Below are 15,148 nucleotides of genomic sequence, written 5' to 3' on the forward strand. Positions count from 1 at the left end.
CCTTCCTTCCTTCCTTCTAATCTTCCTCTTTATTCACATCGTCTTTCCACCTATTCACTTTTGCAAACCAATCTTGTGGTCTTCTTCTTTTCTTCTTCTTCTTCAAAATCAATGGTATTTTATTGAGCGAGAAATTGAACTTTTCAATAATTTCAAAATGCGTTTTCATAATTGAGATTAAATATTTTGTTAATTAAATATTAATTCTACATTGTTAGAAGATGATCTGGCATCAGAGCAAAGCGAGAAAGAGATAGCGCTATCCGCTTTGTTGAATGACAGACAAGGATAACAACATCAATGCTAATCAACCACTGCCATTATAAGCTCACTATAGATACAAACACGTATGTTATGTTTTGTTGGATAGAGTACAATGTTCTGAAAAAATACGATGATTTTCAGAGTTCGACAACCTCTTAGTGATAAGCAGTTGCAATAGTGTGTTATCTGAAGTAATAGGCTACTGGTAATACTGGCCTCTTACTATGTTACGAAATATGGCCACTTCATTCATAGATTAGCAAGCTAATAACCAGGACGTCTGTTGGAAAAAATCTAGTTGAAAAAACTATTCGAAAGAATCAGTTTTATCCCACTTTGTGCAAATAATTAGGGACTGTTTTTTGAGAGTGAACAACTACAAGACTCAACCTATTTCGTACTATGTGTAACCTTACCTAAAATTGGGAGAGGAATAGCACAAGGTTACCTTATTATTACCTTATTACGTTCCGCAACGTTGCCAAAACCATTTTTAACAATGTGGAAATGTAATTAATCAAGGCAAACAAACAATAAATTTATTCTCTCCCTATCATTCTGATGATATACTTATTGTATATATAATCAATCACTATTTTATAGTGAGGTCCACGTTATAATGGCAGTGGATTAAGATAGGGATACAGCGTTGCCGTTTGGTTGCCTTGATTAATTACATTTTCACATTGTTAAAAATGGTTTTGGCAACGTTGCGGAGCTAGAAAAGGATAGAACTTTCTGTTAATCCATTATAACGTGGACCTCACTATAGTTGATTTCAAAATAGAAATAAAAAGAGTGAATAATACATTTTTTTCTTATTAAATTTATAGAAATCAGGAAATCCTAATTCCCATTGTGACTGGTAACAGATAATCATTAATGGGAACTGAATTTATTTTCAAGATCAAACATTTTGATGCGTAATAATTGAAATTATGCAGGATGCATTTTTCACACTTAGTGAAGATTGCATTGTTTTATCCTAGAGGGAATTCAGTCAAGGATAACGAGTCGGAACGAAGGATTATATACTGGATCCTTCTTCCTTTATTCCTTGAATAGAATTCTCAATTATTTCTCAGTTCGTGGTAACCAAAAATTTGATCTGTATTCTTTATTCTCTATTGATTCATACAATAAGTACATCATCAAAAATGATAGGGAGAGAAAAAATAAGGTAACCTTGTGCTATTCCTCTCCAAAATTTAGATAAGATTACACATAGTCCGAAATAGGTTGAATCTTGTAGTTGTTCACTTCACAAAATTTCAGTCCTCAAGTATTTTCACAAAGTAGATTTTCAAATTTAGATGCTTCAAACCAAACATAGGAGGGAAATTTCACGTTATTATCACTAACATAGGAAAAATTCACGGTTTTAAGAAATAATTTTGAAGGACCAAAAAACAAACTTCATCCTGTATTCCCTCAACAACTAACCAAGAGAGTTTTTTAGGGATATATTTTTTTTTTATTTTATACATTCAAAACTACTGTATTTAGAATTTTGATATAGAATTGATCATTATTAGCAGGAATAAAGAACTGATATTACATGAGAAATACCGGAATAACTTGAATCTCAGCAATAGTAGATAGAAGGCGTCGGTAACAGAGAATTGGCAACTCTGTGGTCCTATCATATCCATTGACTTCATTAGCTGCTTCAATCATTTGATTGTCATGCAGCTTTCCATATCATTCTGTCCAGAGCAGGCTGTACTTTGAGTGATCCGTGGTCTAGTGGATAGAGTGCTTGCGTAGCAGCATAGAGATCCCGGGTTCAAACCCCACTGAGAGCCAAAAGTTTTTTAAACAGATCACTCCCGTGTTATCGGATGGGCACGTTAAACTGTCGGTCCCGGCTGAAGTATGACAGTCGTAAGGCCCATTGACGGCTTAAATTATATATTCAGGCGGTGGAACATTCCCGCAAGGAACTCCCCACCAACAAAAGCCATACGAATTTATTATTTTTTTTTTTGTACTTTGCAGTTGGATGTAGCTCTGGACCCCTAGATCTTTGCTAACTTGCTTCACATATTGTAGCCGGGGTCTTACACGAGCCCTTTGTCCAATTAATATACCTTCCAACGTGAATTCGTTTTGTGTAAATACATGGCCAAGCCAAGAATGCCGCCTGTCCTTTACTAGTAGTTCTGTGAACAGTAGACCTCACGCAGTATTCTCATCCACAAGTACCTGATTGAAACTATAGACCTTATGGGAATACAGCAATAGACTGGCTTCTCCACACATCTGTGTAATCACTTGTCAGCTGATTTATGATGAATAATTCTATAGTCTGATTTTTACTCTAATATTAGCGTATGAATATTAGGCTCGTTTTTCCTTTTATATTATCCTTCAAATGCAAAATTTCCAAAAACCTTGTATATACGTCGACGCGCAATTAAAAAAGGATCATACCTGTCAAATTTCATGGAAATCTATTACCGCGTTTTGCCGCAAATGCGCAACAAAAAAACATTTAAACATTCAAACATTTAAACATTAAGAGAAATTGCCAAACCGTCGACTTGAATCTTAGACCTCACTTCGCTCGGTCAATTAAGCGAGCAATTTCTGTATTTATCTGGTTATTTTTATATCCATTTAATTATAATCGGCTCTAACGATTTTCATGAAATTTGGAACAAAGTAGGTTTATGATATGAAGATTCGATTGCACTAGGTCTCACCCCTTGGATAACTCGCTGAAGGACATTAAAAGGATAATTCATCCTTGGAAAACAGAAGATAATTTCGTCGTCTCTCGATAACAGAAGATGCGTGTGCCTGTGTGGGAGAGAGACTGAATTATTTCCAGCTGTGTAATCATAAATTCTGGCTCAAAATTATGCAAAATTACTCAAAAAATTCCAATTTGTAAAGATTTGAGTGAAATATTTTTGTTTTTAATCAGTTTTTAAATATCAAAATTCAAATTTTTTAGTTTAGTCATTAGTTTTGAAGTGGAAATTGGACTTTTTGAAGTGAAAGTGAAATCTTAACCTTATTCTTTTTCGAAACTTTTATTTGTAAAAATTTGGGAGAAGACAGTTTTCGGCTATGCCTGTTGTCTTCTCCCAATCATATTATATTTATTATAATTATGATTTGTAATTGTCAATGGAATAAATTAATAAGTAAATAAATAAATAATCAATCAGCGAGAAATTTTATCTAGCTAGACAATTTAATCGATTTGATCAACATAATCTGATTCGTTGACATGACATGGATGCGCAACATAAAAACATATAAACATTTAAACATTAAGAGAAATGCCAAACAGTCGACTTGAATCTTAGACCTCACGTCGCTCGGTCAATAATACGCAAAAGAGATCGCTTTTCCTCAACCCTTTGAAATACTTGCTCATACTTGCTGAGTCCATTCAAACTTGAGCATCCGTCTCCAACACCATATTTCAAAGGCATTTCGTGCGCTTTCTTCTGCCTTACCAATAGTCCAAGTTTCTGAGCCATAGAGTGCAATACTCCAAATGCAGCTTGTTATTAATCTTTTTCTAATTTAAAACTACTTGAGGAAAGGACATGCTGCTTACTGATGAAAATAGCCATTGCTTCTCTTATACGATGTTTTATATCATCTCTGTCCCTTCCTTCTTCAGAAATAATACTACCCAAGTATTTAAATTTGTTCACTTGCTTGAGGGCATTGTTATCTAATTTTATTAATTCAAGTTAACGTGAACTATAGAGAAGATAAAATTATTTATAGCCTCAAAAGGTTCATCATCAATATCATTATGTATAGGGAGGTCCACGTTATAATGGCAGTGTTTGATTAGCAAAGGTATTGCTATCCTTGTCTATCATCCTACAAAGCGGATAGCGCTATCTTTTTCTCGCTTTGCTCTGTTGCCATATCGTCTATTAATAATGTTGGATTAATCATAAATTAACAAAATATCTCATCTTAATTATGAAAATTCATTATGGATTTTTTGAAAAATATAATATACGAAATAAAAATAAAAATAAAAATCTTAGTACCCTTTTTGAAATATTTAATCACAACAGAAAAGAGATATATAATAAACGAGAATGAGCCCTCAATATTACATCAATAAACCTGTATCAGCTACCGTCTTTAGAAGGCATTGACAAGACAGAGGATCGGCAATGTTGTTCTTCTTCACTGCTATTATAACGTTGACCTTCTCTATCCATACTAATATTGTTTGAAGAATGTATTAATAAAGTATTTATTTGAATAATATTGTAGATTAAATATTGAATGGGGTGTACTTACATGAGAGACGTATGTAGTGATAGGCGTATCTTGGGCGTGCTTGCGCGTGCGAGAGCAAGAAGGCATAGTTGTGTGAGTGTGTCGCTCTCACTCTGCTCTCCACTCACTTGCCCCCGCATCCTCCCCGTCCCGTAACAGCCCTCGTTCACCCCCCAAAGTGCCCCAAAATTATCCCCTTCACACTCAATCACCATTCACTTATGTTCGTCCCTATCATTGACTATCTTTGGAGGGATGAGTCATGTCTGTCTCATTGTTTTCCTGTAAAAAAGAGAGCAAATTATAGTTGATAATGTCGGTAAATATTAAGGAAAATAAGGTAACCTTGTGCTATTCCTCTCCCAAATTTAGACATTCTTCAATTCACAACATTTTCAGTCCTCAAGTAGATTAACAAAGTAGATTTTCAAATTTAGATGCTTCAAAGCTAAACATAGAAGAAATATTTCACATTATTTATACTTGCTTACATCAAAGAACTCTATTTTGAGTTCAATTATGAGGAGAATACACAGATGTTATCAATTATTACTCTATTTCTCACTGTATTCCCCAACAAATACATAATATGAAGATGGAAATTTGTCTTAATTGCTAGAGCAAAATAAATTCTAATATATTAACCTATTTTTTTCCAAGTACCAGACAGCCAATTACTGTCCTCTGTCCTATTAAAAATAAATGAAAAGATTATTTTTATACTCCTGATCAATGAATTATTCCAGATTATTATTCCAGATACAACTACTGTACTATTTTTGCTTACAAAGCAAAACAAAATAATTCTGGATTTAGAGCATGGTTCTACTTCAAATAGTAAGGTTCCACACCTGGCGCACATAGAGAGGTCAAACATCGAACAGTCATGGTCTATCGAAAGGTGTTCTAGTGTTCTACTTTGGATGAGAAGAAGGAGAAGAAGGAGAAGAAGAAGAAGAAAAGAAGAAGAAGAAGAAGAAGGAGGAGGAGGAGGAGGAGGAGAAGAAGAAGAAGATCAGTAGTTGTTTTAAGGTGTCAGGGATGGTATACTAGTGAAAAATCGCATCTGTCGAAAATGCGTTGCCAAAACGAATTCTCTGAGGACACGCTCCACCTAACTGTTTTCTCATTATCTTCCATTCTATTTCTGATTTATTTTTCTTTCTCTTCTTCTTCTTCTTTTTCTTATTCCTCTTCTTTCCCTCCTTCTCCTCTTCTCCTTCTTCCTCTCCTTCTTCTTCTTCTCCTCCTTCTTCTCCTTCTTTCCTCCTTCTCCTCTATTCCTTCTTCTTCACTTCTTCTTCTTCTCCCTCCTCTTCTTCTTCTCTCTCTTTATCTCCCCTTCCCCTTCTTCTTCTTCTCCTCCTTCTTCTCCTTCTTTCCTCCTTCTCCTCTATTCCTTCTTCTTCACTTCTTCTTCTTCTCCCTCCTCTTCTTCTTTTTCTTATTCCTCTTCTTTCCCTCCTTCTCCCCTTCTCCTTCTTCTTCTTCTTCTTCTTCTCCTCTCTCTTTTTCTCCCCTTCCCTTTCTTCTTCTTCTTCTTCTTCTTCTTCTTCTTCTCCTCTCTCTTTTTCTCTCCTTCCCTTTCTTCTTCTTCTTCTTCTTCTTCTTCTTCTTCATCATCTTCTTCTTCTTCATCATCTTCTTCTTCTTCTTCTCCCTCCTCTTCTTCTTTTTTCTCTTTTTCTACCTTAGTATCCTCTACCTATACCATTTCAACTACTGTGCCTTTCTTGCTATAGTCCCAAGAATGATAGACAAGATAGACAACAACACCAATGTTAATCGAATCTGCCATTATAACGTCGTGGACCTCACCATAGATGACTAAGGTTACTTCAGTTTTGATTACTGTTTCGATTTTGATCAACAAATAAATAATTAAACAAATAAATAATGAATAAATAATTAAACTACGTTATTATACGTTGAATCACCTACTAAATCTCAGTGGGTAATACCATAGAGAAACAATAGCATAAGTAGATATCCCATGGTATAGGGCGTTTATGTCGCAACTTTTACTGTTATCTCAAGCCGATAGTTCATGTAATTCTTTCCCGTGAAGCTGTGTGACACTGGTTGTCACTCATATTGTGCCGTTCATACACTCTAACCCCAACAAAACAGTAAAATTCGACAATAATCAACAGTAATCGGCTTGAGATAACAGTAAAAGTTGCGACATAAACGCTCTATACCATGGGATATCTACTTACGCTATTGTTTCTCTACGGTAATACAAAAGATCCAAATTTGTAATCAGAATGTGAGCATTCCTTTGTATCAACATTTTCTTTATTGATTCATACAATAAGTATATCATCAAATTGATAGGGAAAGAAAAAATAATGTAACCTTGTGCTATTCCTCTCCCAAATTTAGATAAGGTTACACATAGTCCGAAATTGGTTGTCTTGCATGGAAACATATTATAGACTTCACGTACCACACATTCTCACCAGTAGTTTGAATTGCTTCTAAATTTATAACTCAAAAATAGTCATAGAAGAATGTATTGGCGCCAATCGGCTACAAAGACTCTTGATAGATGAGTAGAATGGGAGAAAAAGATGAATGAAAGATGATAGAGGAGTCTCTCTCTCTCTCGATCTCTTACACACACACTTATTCTCTATATTCTCTCTCTATTTTTATGTTTCTCTTTTGATGTCTTGTTTCAACATCTCTTTGTAATTATGTGTATATCTATGTATAATCCATTCTACCCTCTGACTTCAATAATAATCCTAAAATTCATCACCTTCTTTCTCTCTTTCTCTCTCTTACACCATCTTCTCCCTCTCCTTTTATATTTCTTTCTTCTCATCTCATGCTTCCACCTATGTATATCTTTTCAATCATCTGTATTTCTATGTATCTAACTTTATGTTTCTATGTATCTATGTTTCTATACTCTGACTTCAAAAATTCTCCTAAAAATCTTCTCTCTCTATCCCGGTCGAGTATTGATAAGAAGGTTATTATTTTATATCCTTTCAGAGAATCGACAATTATTTGTTAAAATACTGCCGATTTATGTGTTATTGTTACACATATATTGTGTTATCGTTATTCTAATTGCATTCAATATTTATTCTCATTGATTAATGTTTTATGCTTTGTAAAATTCGTTGAATAATTAGCAATACCGTCATTTGATGTAAAATAGTGTATGAGCCAGTAGCCTACATATTGTAACATACATAAATAAAGAACTCTCGATATTTATCTCTCTCTTACACACTTCTCTCTCGCTATTTTCATCTACCTCTTTTGATCACTTGCTTCCACCTATGTATATCCATTTGTAATCATCTGTATATCTATGTATAATCCTTTTTACCCTCTGACTTCAATAATTATCCTAAAAAATGATCTCACTCTCTCTCTTTTGGTAGAGAGTTAGTGGGGGAGGATATTTTTAATATTCTTTGCGAAGAATGGACATTGATATGTCCAAAGCTCCGCTAATTTATGTAGATTATCTATAGTTATTATATTACAAATTGCTTTTTCATATCATATACAGTTCAATAATTATTTTGTTAGTCTATATTATGTAAATTCATCTATAATTCTGCTGTATTGTAAGCTATTGTATATAAGTGTATAAGCCAGTATATATTGTAATCTACATAAATAAAGTACTCAATCAATCAAACAATCTCGCCATATGCTCTACTACACACTCTTCACTCACTCTCTCTCTCTCCTTTTACATTTCTCCCTCCACATCTAATGCTTCCACCTATGTATATCTTTGTAATCTATACTATAATGAAGGAAAGAACTGGCTTAAGAACACGAATGTGATATGAAAATTATGTTTGACGCATCATCACGTCTGAACTACTGCACTGATTTACTTTAAATTTTCTATATACAATCTTAATTCACCGAGGGTGGTTATGGGCCTATTTTAAATTCTTCAACATTTCAGTATGTCAAGTTTTCAGTTTGTCAAGTTTTAAATTGACCTTTGCGGAGCACTGGTTACCTGATGGTTAATGAGAAATATATAAAATAATATTATAAAAATATTTCATCATATTATTTGGTTATCCTACAGTCAATTTTAGTATTCTTTGAAAATACTGATACTGTATTATCTGTGATACTTGTCCATGATGCTAACACAAGAATATTGTTTAAAGTGAGGTCCACGTTATGATGGCAATGTTTGATATTGCTATCCTTGTCTATCATTCAATAAAGCGGATAGCGCTAACTCTTTCTCGCTTTGCTGTGTTGCCAGATCGTCTTTTAAATAAGTAGAATTGTTAATTAATTAACAAAATATTTCATCTTAATTATGAAATTATTGAAAAATATAATTTCTTGCTTAATAAAATATGATTGATTATTTTAAACGAGAATGAACAGTTAATATTACATCAATAAACCTGTATCAGCAACCGTCTGTAGAAGGCATTAAAAAGACTGAGGATCGGCAACGTTTTTCTCTTATCTTTCTCTCATGCCATTATAACACTATAGGAGGACTATATTATGACTAAGAATTAAATACTTGAGAACTCTTCATAGACTCCTTACTTCAAAGTATCACGAATTTATAATGAAAGCTTGTGTTTTCATTCTTTAAAATTGTATAAAAAATATTTGTTCACTTTGAACTCTGTTGATGGTCCAACAAATCCAACATTTTTTTTCATTTATTGGATAAACAATCACAATATTGAAATGCAAAAACATGCGCTTGTCCAAAACTTCTTCTGTTTCTAAATTTTTTCCCAATAAAATGTTCAAAGTAGAGTTTACAGTGTTTCATTTTTAATACAGGCCTTTCAATTTTAATTGTAAAGCCTTTAATTTGCCAATACTTTGCATACAATGCATGTGCTTAGTTTGTGCAATTTTTAATGTATTCAACTTAATTGTCTAGTAATTAATTGACGTAATTACCGGTAGGATCGAGGAAGGAATTCCTAGTGACCAGCTGGACAACTAAAACGGGATTCGCTCACGCACACAGCTAGTAAACACTCACTCACGCACGCACACACGCGTCAAGGGTCGTCGACTTGCTCCTGAAGAGCACATGGACCCAAAAGACACACTTTTCGAGGAAGGGCAGCTCCAAAAACCACCCCCGACCACACAATTTTCAAAATTCTGACACTCACTCAGGTCTCCCACAACTGTCAACAAACTCCGTGAGAGTGAGGGAAAGAGAGAGTAGGTGAGAGAGAGAGAGGAGATCGCGAACGGTTGACTACAAAAGAGAAACTAAACTCTGGCTCAAAGCTCAAAGCAGAACTTGGAGTCTGGCTGTGCTGCTCCCAGGTGTGCTGTCGCTAGCGGCGTACGGTGCCGAATGATGACGTCATCGATCGAAGCGCTTTCTCACGGTCGGCGAGATAAGGACAGCGCGAATGCGAGCGCGGTCGACGACCCCCGTATGAGGAGAAAAACAACATTTAGGGGCCCCCGGGGGGGGGGGGGGCTGAGGGGGCTGAATGGGTCATGACAATGGGTGGAAGAGAGAATAGGAGAAGAAAGATAGATTGATAAAGAGGTCAGATAGATAGATGGATGGATAAATAAAATGGATAGATGGACGGGTGAAGTTGGGGCGCTGCCGGCCCTCTCTTCCAGGTGAGGGAGAAGATGAGGAGGAAGGAGTGGAGCAGGTGGTTGAAGGTGGAGAGGAATAGAAGGAGAAGAAGAAGAAGAAGAAGATGATGATGATGATGATGAAGAAGAGGAAGTAAAAGAAGATGAAGAGGCAGAAAAAGAAGAAGAGAAAGAAGGCAAGGTACTTGATAAGATCATAGAGGAAAGAATACTACTATTTTAGTGTTTGTCTCTGATAGATGAAGGATGATAGGGAGTAAATGAGAAGAAGGTGAGGAAGAATGGAAGGGGAAAAGGATGAATGGCGAAGAAGAAGAAAAAGAATAAGAGAGAGAAGCAGAAACAGATAATGAGGTAGAAGATCAAAACGGATTAGCCTACAACGAGTAGATGATGAGAAGGAGAAGAATAAGAATATAATTTTGGGAAGCTAGAAGAGAATGCGAGGAAAAATTGGGGAAGGGTTTGGATAAAAGGAAGAGGAAGAAAATAGAGAGGGAGATTTATAAGAAGAAAATGAGAATAGCGAGTTGGAAGATAAGAAAGGAGAGGAAGAGAAGGAGAAAATGGATGAGAAGTTAATGGAAGTGGCTGTGGCTTGTTTATGGAGAAGAATAGTAAAAATGATTTAGCCTGTAGTATGGTAGAAGAATGGAAGAGAAAAGAGGAAGCAGAGAGGGTTTAGCAAAAGAAGAAGATAAGGATGTGGAAGAAAAGGGTGGAAAGTATGAGAACAGAAAGAGAAGGAGAATATCTGATGGGAGGTTGGACAGGTATAGTTTGATGAATCATTGTGTATTTCATTACGGTAATGTTTTATACAAACTATCAGAAATCATTTTGGTAAAAATATTGCTAATTTGCTCATCTGCTTGATTTTTATATGAATAAGTGAAATTATTCTCGTGGAGTTTGCTCCTTATATGCTACATTGTGCCGGTTGTACAAAAGCCGGTTAAATTATAATCGTGATTAATTCCACGGGAAACAATCAGAGAAGCCGTCTTATCAAAAAGACCTTCTCTGATTGGCTCTCCTAAAATAAATCACGGCTTTATTAAACCGGCTTTTGAGCAACCGGGCCAATGTGTCTCTCACAACAATACTTCATGATCAAAAACTTGAGTTCAGGAATTGATAATCAATTATTAATAGTTCAGTCAATGAAGGATTACAGAGGGAAAACTTTGGAAGCCGTTTTTTGACATCGCAGGTCTGGTTAAGGTAGTAAGGAGATAATCATATCAGAAGTTCTCACCCCCAACCACGGTGCTTAATGAGTGAGAATATCTATGATAGCAATCTCAAACATATTTTTCATCATAGAAATATCCAAGGTGGCGGCCATCACTGACATTTCAAAAAAGTACCTGTGGATGATGACCGTCATCTTGGAACTTTCCTATGATGACAAATATTTTTGAAATTGCCATCATAGATATTCTCTTTCTACACTTCATTACAAAGTGATTGATTCCATTTCCAAGTATTTACCTTCAAGGAGTCATCAGTTACACGCTTTTCTAATTGTTAGGTTTGGCATATTGTGGAAAAGCGCGTTTTCCTCTGCAAACAGTACTTCTCTCTCTTTTTCCGATGACGCTCCAGCCGTGGAATATGGACTTACAGCCTTCAATCAGATGTCATTTTGAAGCTTTGGAAATATTTTATAACACTGTGCCAATAATACTCGTATATTATGTCTACTACGAATAAATTTACAGGGTGGAAAGTAAAATATTGTCCCCGAAAAATGTAAGTTTCAAGTTTTTGAAGTTTAATTAATCATGAAAAGAGTACTACAAATGAGGCGATTCTCTCGAATATTATAGTTTGATTAATTCTGAACACTTTGGTGATAAAATCAATCCGATATCTCTCACTATAACCATAGAGAAACTATAGCATAAGTAGATATCCCATGGTATAGGGAATTTATGTCGCAACTTTTACTGTTATCTCAAGCCGATTACTGTCGATTACTTACAATTTGAGAGACTACCAGCGTCATAAAGCTTCACAGGAAAGAACTACGTGGACTATCAGCTTGAGATAGCAGTAAAAGTTGCGACATAAACGCCCTATACCATGGGATATCTACTAAATGCAATCGTTTCTCTATGCTATAACTGAATAGCAAGCGATATAAAAATTTCTGTCAATAACTTAATGTCTATCTTGAATTTTTTAATGATGTAGAATATTTTCGTTGTTTCAATCAACAATATTATTATTCGGCTTGTTGTAACGAAGAGATTTAGGCCATTTGAAAGTCTCTATCTTGAAGTAGTAATGAAAAATCGATTTTATAGTTCTAGCTTGTTACCTCATGTGTATGGAATAACGCACCAGAGATCATGCAGGGTTTTCTTTGGAGGGCGCTAGAGAACACATTTTTTGACGTACAGCGCATTTAGATATATCGTTTTAGAGATGAGGAAACGATCTAAATTTCATAGATTCAGAATGTCTCTGTATTCCTTTCACAAAAAAAGTTACAATAGAAAGAGGTTTGAAAAAATTTCGAAAAAAACTTGTTTTGGGCTTTTGAAGGTTATAACTAATAAAATATGCCTTTTAGAGGGAAATTTTACTGAACAAAACTGGTAGAGGAAGAGTTTTATAATATTTTCGTTTAAATTCGGTTTAATATCTTTAACGGTTATTAAAATACAAGCGATATAACAAAACCTTAAAAAATTTGGCTGCCATCTTTTTTTCGAGGTGTTTGCCTGTGATTTCGTGTAACATCATCATCACGACCCTTATTATGCTAGACGTAACGAAGAAATTGAGACATCTTCCACGGCTGTTACCCAAAAATGACCACGGAGTGCCTCGGACTATATTCAATGAGAAAATTAACAACTAAATTTGAAACCAACTTTCAAAATCAGGCGAACTGCAGTTGTCTGCACTCTAGCGGGGTAAATCTGTACTACCTGTACCTAAGTGTACTTTGTAGTTCGAAAGGTTACCGCCAGGTATCGTCAATTCATGAAGATTTTCAACTTTTCTTTCCACTGTCTGTTAATCTGTTTGTCAACTCTGTAATAAATAATTGTCAACTATTCACTTGGATAAAGTGCTGATTCAATTAACATGAAATAAGTTTGTACTATAAATTTATTATCATCATTCGCAGAGCAACATATGTATTAGGATATACATCGATTAAGTTTTTCTCAATCAGTAATTTAACTGCTTCACTAATTTTCAAGTCCACAGGTATGGTTCGGCAGTACATTTTCAATACTTCACATAGTTCTTCTCCGTCAATGTCGGAGTTAGATGTAGTTTCTGTCTTAAGTGTTAGCGTCTCTTGAAGTTGTTTACAGAAACTTAAAATCTCTATAAGATTTGTCCTTCAATGAATTAAGTCTATAGAGATACCCAAATCTCTCTTCATACTTTTTAAGCTCAATAAATTTTAACTCAGAGCTTTCAGTAATTTTATCAATGAGAATATAGAAAAAATCTGTTCTTAAAAGGTCATCTGCATTTGAACTTATATCATCTTCTCCTTCATAAGAAAAGCTGGATTTCGTTTTTCTATGTCTAATTTTCTTGAACTCTTTTGATATACTAAGTTCTTTAGCAATCTCATTTGCACTGACCATTGCAGAGACTAGGCCATTATTTCTGTTCTCAGCCAACCAAGATAGAAACTTATCGAAGTGATTTATTGCTGATCCTAGGTCCATGTCAGCTCTTTGCCACATTTTTCTGATAAACTGAATTTTTACCAACAAATCGTACCAAATAATTAATGAAAGTATGAAATCATACGAACGAGTTTCATTTGTGAGTGTATTACATTCGCTGGCAGTAGCCGAAACATTAGTAGAATCTGAAAGTTCTTCTAAACACCCAGCAATCTCTTTTAGTTGATAACGAAAAGCTTTAACACTTTCTAATCTACATTCTAGTTTCTGATAGAGGCTTCAAATTAAGGGTAATATTTGTTTTGTTTTTTAGAATACTCCATCTATTAGATGAAGCAGAAAACAATGTATAAAGCCTTTGTAACGTTCTAAAAAACATACAAACCATACATTAGCCGAAACTACAATTAGCCTAGCTGCTAATAGTTAATGCCCACCCACTCCAAGTGCGTTTGAGAAAGCAATAATCATAATCTGGAAATTAGTTTTACATAGGATCGAAGTTCTGCCGATTATATAGGATATTTTAAATTGAAATATTAAATTTTAAAATTCCTTCTTAATTTTTTTTCTGCGTGGGGCCCCAGAAAAGCGCGGGGCACCAGGCGCCGCCTTGTTCGCCTTTATGTAGGGCCGCCTCTGTCTGTCTTGTCAATGCCTTTTATAGATGGTAGCTGAGACAGATTTATTGAATATTAACTGTTCACTCTCGTTCAAAATAACACTTATTAACGTTTGTTCACTTAGTCAAACATAAAAAACAATTGAAGATAGATATTTTTGCATGTTTTTCAAGATGGCCCACCATTATGAGCATCACAAGTCACATTGTGAGTACCAGCATCACAAAGCTTTAGGAAGAATAGTTACTATAGTGAGGTCCACGTTATAATGGCAGTGTTTGATTAGCAATGGTATTGCTATCCTGTTCTATCATTCAACAAAGCGGATAGCGCTATCTCTCCCTCGCTTTGCTCTGTTGCCAGATCGTCTTTTAACAATGTAGAATTAATCATTAATTAACAAAATATTCAATCTTAGTTATGAATATTCATTATTAAACTATTGGAAAATATAATTTCTTGCTTAATGAAATATAATTGATTATTTTAAACGAGAATGAACAATTAATATTACATCAATAAACCTGTATCAGCTAGCGTCTATAGAAGGCATTAACAAGACAGAGGTTCGGCAACGTTGTTCTATCTTTCTCCACTGTCATTATAACGTGGACCTCACTATAGAAAAAGGTCTGGATCACTGTCATCTCAATAGTTCTGTTCTGTTTTGATTGACGTGTACTGCGTTTTATGACGCCCACAATTATTGTTGGTCATGGATGAAGCTCAGAAGGT

General features: G+C 34.9%; 1 protein-coding gene across 2 annotated transcripts in view; it reads right to left on the reverse strand.

The window, feature by feature from the left end:
• Positions 1–9,778, reverse strand: part of LOC111048581 (lutropin-choriogonadotropic hormone receptor) — a gene marked incomplete in the record, with an annotated part of 72,678 nt that extends 62,900 nt beyond the window's left edge. The window contains 3 exon segments of one of the 2 annotated variants that reach the window (XM_039439349.1): positions 4,549–4,809; positions 5,173–5,216; positions 9,454–9,758. 2 annotated transcript variants of the gene reach the window in all.
• Positions 9,779–15,148: the final 5,370 nt, after the last annotated feature.

Source organism: Nilaparvata lugens, chromosome 12 (genome assembly GCF_014356525.2).
Source record: "Nilaparvata lugens isolate BPH chromosome 12, ASM1435652v1, whole genome shotgun sequence".
Taxonomy (NCBI): Eukaryota; Metazoa; Arthropoda; class Insecta; order Hemiptera; family Delphacidae; genus Nilaparvata; species Nilaparvata lugens.